Genomic DNA, 4,552 nt, shown 5'->3' with positions numbered 1-4,552 from the left:
CCAGGAGAGCCGTGATTAAAGTCCCAGTTTGAATGTCTGGCAAGTTTGGGATCCAAGAAGAGACGGTGTTTCAGTTTGAGTCCAATAGCAGGAAAAGGTCAATGTCCCAGATCAGGCACCATTACGGAAGTGTTCTGTCAGGTTCGTGGAGAGATCAGCTTTCTTGTTCTATTCATGCCTTCAATTGATTATATAACCATTTACCTGGGGAGGGCAATCTGCTGTACTGAATGTACCTATTCAAATGTTAATCTCATCCAAAAACATCCCCACAAAACCACCTAGAATAATGTTTGATCAAATATCTGGGTACCTAATGGCTCAGTTAAGTTGACACATAAAATTAACCACTACAGATATGATCTTAATTATTTAAAATAATGCTGCACTTTAATTTTGTTTAACATTTGGACCTTGAATTTTTTGTAGTGTCTTTTTAATGGTATGTTAGCTCTCATTTTCCCCAGTGTTTCTATGTGTTCTTATTCCTTTGGGAGTGAGTGAGGGAGTGAGTCCTCTCACTCCCTTTCCAGAGTAGACTGGTAACTCTGTAGGTCTCTTGTCATCTTGGGACTTTCCTTCTTTAGTTTTCACAATTAGTTTCAATTTCTTTGCCTCCTCTAACCTTTTATTTCCTGCTTTACTCTCTTTTTTAGCTAAATTGTCAAGTAACTTTTAAAGAAAAGGTAGATAGAAAGAAAACTTCTGAGTTAACATGTAAGTCAAGTGCCATGACACTTAATTATTGAATGGAATTTATATAGAATTTTAAGTTGAAAATACTTTTTCCTCAGCATTTTCAAAGTATCATCTTACTTTTTTTCTAGCATATTCTTTTGCTTATAAGAAATAGTGTATCTATGTAGTTCTTGTTATTTTGGAATAATTTGTATTTTCTTTTTGAAATGTTCACTTTATCCTTGGTGCTCTAAAATACCTATAAAAGGTATCTATAGTCCTCCATTTCTCTTCAGAGTCTATTTTAATGGGAAGATAGCTTCTTTAGCTATGGAATATTACTATCTATTCTTTCTTTCAGAAAGCACTTCCTTCTCATTTTGCTATTTTCTCTTTTAAAAGTTTTTTATTTTGTGGGGGGAGAGGCCTATCCAATGTCACCTGGGAAAACCACCCTGCAAGGGGGTGGGGGGAGGAGCCTGGGTTTAAACTGTAGGTGGTAAATTAGAGGGCTGAGGCCCTACCAGACCCCTGTGAGCCAGAGCTTCAAGAAAAAGAGGAAGGAAGTCTAAATTTTGACTGAAGCAGCTGGTTTTCAACCAAGAAGTTAAAGCAGGATTAGGTGGAGCCACACCCACATATGTCCTACCCCTTCTGAGCTCTGGCTGCAGTGTCCCTGAGACTTGCTCCAGTCACTTGTGTCCCTTCTGGGCAGGTATCTTTTCTGGGCCTTCCTTTCACCAGTGGTTGGAACTTTTTCCCAAATCTTCTATCAGTTTCCTTTATATTACTTTTGACTTTGTCTTCTTCTGAATGTTTCATTTTGGCAATATGGCAATGGTATTTTTCACTTCTTTTTTTTTTTTTTTTAAAGAAAGTCTGTAATATTTTATTGAAAAGACATAAAAGAACTAGAAAAAACAGTATGTTTCTGGATAGAAGACTTAGATTTTACAGGTATCAATTCTCAAATGAACCTATGAAGTCAGCTAATGGAAACTGATAAACTTAGACCTAAGTTTACTTGGAAGAGCAAAAATGTAGTTTCCTCAATCTGTAGTTTCCTCACTATTATGGTGATTAACTAAAGGATTTAACTGTCAAAGTATTTTTTCAAAGTAGTTATCAAGGACTAAAATAGCCAATAGGAACTTTTCCCCTCAAAGTTCTATCACTTGTTTTACCAGTCTTCCTGAAAAGCAGAACTATGTCCAGAATAGTTTCAACATGACTGAGTCCTCTACTTTGAAAGATGAAATGATCTGCAAGAGAAGCAGATGTTCTATACTTACAGAATAAAACTCTTCAGGATGTGTTTGAAAATAATTGGTTGTTGAATGCTTGGTAATCTGTAGTAGGAAGAGAGTCGTTTTTATCCCCCATCTTACTAGGTGGTCTCTTCCAGTCCTATCACTGGATTCCCATATTTGAGATCACCCCAAGAGTGATCACAACCATCATTTTTATGGATTTGAAGATTGGTGAATAACAACCATGAGGTGTTCTTAGTCATATATTACAGTGGTCATATTGTCCACTGTCACACAGATATTAACTGGCAGTTTAATTGCATTTCTCAGTCACCAAATACTCAACACCAGCTTTTGTTTGCATGGTTTATCTTTCCATCTTTTTAAAATTTAAGGACCCTGTGTTCTTATATTTAAGATCTATCTCTTGTAAGCAACGTGTAGTTGTTTTTAATGTCTATTCTTTGTCATTAATGATATATTAGAATTATTTTTTTTGAGACAGAGTCTCATTTTGTCAGTCTTGGTAGAGTGCCATGGCATCATAGCTCACACCAACCTCAACTTCTCAAGGGATGCTATTGCTTCAGTGTTCTGATTAGCTGGGATTACAGATGCCTACTACACTGTCCAGCTATTTTTAGAGATGGGGTCTCACTCTTGCTCAGATTGTATTGAACTCCTGAGCTCAAGCAATCCACCCACCTCGGCCTCCCAGAGTGTTAGATTACAGGTGTAAGCCACGATGCCCAGCCTGATATTTTAGAATTTTTATCTATATATTTTCTATTTGACTCATCTATTTTGTGTTCCTTTTCTCTCTTTTTTTTGTCGTTAGATTAAGAAGAAAATTTTAGTTTGTTCTTTAACCTGTTATAATAATTACATATTCTTTTTCTGGTTATAATAATGTATCCTTGACTTATAAACAATCTAATACAATTAATTACTTTATACCAATTCTCAGATCCTTAGGACCTCTATTTATCTTCCTTCTGCAAAGTCCTAAATAATCAATAGTCTATGTTGTGCTCTAAACTGAAAAAGAACACTCCATAACCACTCAGTGATTTTACTTGGATTGCACGGGGCACAGAAACAAACACTTTAGAGTACTTTCAATTTATGTGGCCACATCATAGTGCAAGTGGCAAGGCATGCTGGCAGTACACCCAGGTTTGGTTGCTTCTGGTTCATTTCTTTTTCCATATATCCATTTTCATACCAGATTAATAAAGCACAATTCTTACCACTCAGGTTTTGAAATAAGACAGGGGCACCACAGGTCTCAGACTTGCGGATAAATTCAATGCCCATTTCATCACCATCAGAATCTTCTGCAGCTTCCTCCTCCTCTTCCAGCAAACTGATCTGTTCCTTAGCAGTGATGCCAATTCTCTTCATTCTGGGCAAAGACATCATCTCTTTTGGCTTATCAGCAGATGATGCATGGGCTGCAGGGTTCAACAATGCATCCATGTCCTCAAAGAAGGCACAGGGTTCTAGCATGTGACCATTTCTCACTTTTCGATAGCTCTTTTGGAGACTTTTGAACTTAGTCCGACACTGTTCTGGTGTTCGGAGGGAGCCACATTCTCGCAACCATTCAGCCACAGCACCATATACCTGGCTATTTCGGGGACAAGCCTGAAGAGTTTCGTAAAAGCGAGACTCTTTGAGAATTGCAAGAAAAGTCTTAGTTTCCTCATAGCTCCAGTGCACACCTGCTATTTTTTCATCTTCTAAACCCCACTGTTGCTGCTCTCTCCATGCTTTCCCGGCACTCCTTGCAGGGATCTGAATGGCATGAACTGACTTTTCCTTGATGTAGTTGCTTCGCAGGATGCTCCTCTTATTGGACGAATGTAGACCTAGAGTCCACGGCTCTTTTCTTTGGTCCAACCGGGTTGCCTTGTTAGATATAGACACTGTACTACCCAAGGAAACCATGTTCCCAACACTCTCCTTCCTGATACCCTGGTAGAGGCCTCTGTGAGCAGGAATCTGATGTACACTCCTTTTGTAGGAGAAACCTCTTGTCATGTGGACATCTTTCAGTGGTTTCTGGGACCCAAAGGGATGTTGTGAGGTTATCACTTCTTGATCTGTGGTGCTCCATTCACCAGCAGGGGCAGGAAACCAGGGAGAAGGCCTAGCATTCTTGGGTAAGGGTTGATGTTCTTTCTTTTGGTTCAGATGTTCCTGGTGTTCTGAGTGGTAGCTTCCAGCTTCCTCCTGAGATATCACCCTGGCTTGGGTTTCCACCTGGGCTGGCTGAAATTCTGACACCTCCCATGCTGCTCCAAAGGGGGCTTTCTTCTTTGTATGTACAGGACTACTGACCTGATGTCGTAGTTTTCCAGTCTCTTTCTCCAAATGCACTACCAATGCCACCACCTCCTCTCCACTTTCTGGACACTGCTTCTGTGCCCAAGCCTGAATATTCTCGGGTAAAATGGTGAGAAACTGCTTAATCACCAGCAGTTCAAGTATCTGCTCCTTGGAACGCATTTCTGGCTTCAGCCACCAGCAGCAAAGTTCCCAGAGTTTACTAAAACCTTAATGGGATCCGGTCACATCCTCATAACAGAATTGCCTGAAGCATTTGCGAAAAGCCTCAGACT

At 39.5% G+C, this 4,552-nt stretch overlaps 1 pseudogene across 1 annotated transcript; it reads right to left on the bottom strand.

Moving 5' to 3' along the window:
- Positions 1-3,035: 3,035 nt before the first annotated feature.
- On the bottom strand, positions 3,036-4,544 carry LOC100954010 (annotated as a pseudogene). The gene has a single exon (XR_001161450.2). The product of XR_001161450.2 is annotated as a zinc finger protein with KRAB and SCAN domains 2 pseudogene (transcript).
- Positions 4,545-4,552: the final 8 nt, after the last annotated feature.

The sequence above is a fragment of the Otolemur garnettii genome, unplaced genomic scaffold, assembly GCF_000181295.1.
Source record: "Otolemur garnettii isolate 467f Iridium unplaced genomic scaffold, OtoGar3 scaffold00070, whole genome shotgun sequence".
Lineage (NCBI taxonomy): Eukaryota > Metazoa > Chordata > Mammalia > Primates > Galagidae > Otolemur > Otolemur garnettii.
This window is presented reverse-complemented; position numbering and strand designations above follow the sequence as displayed.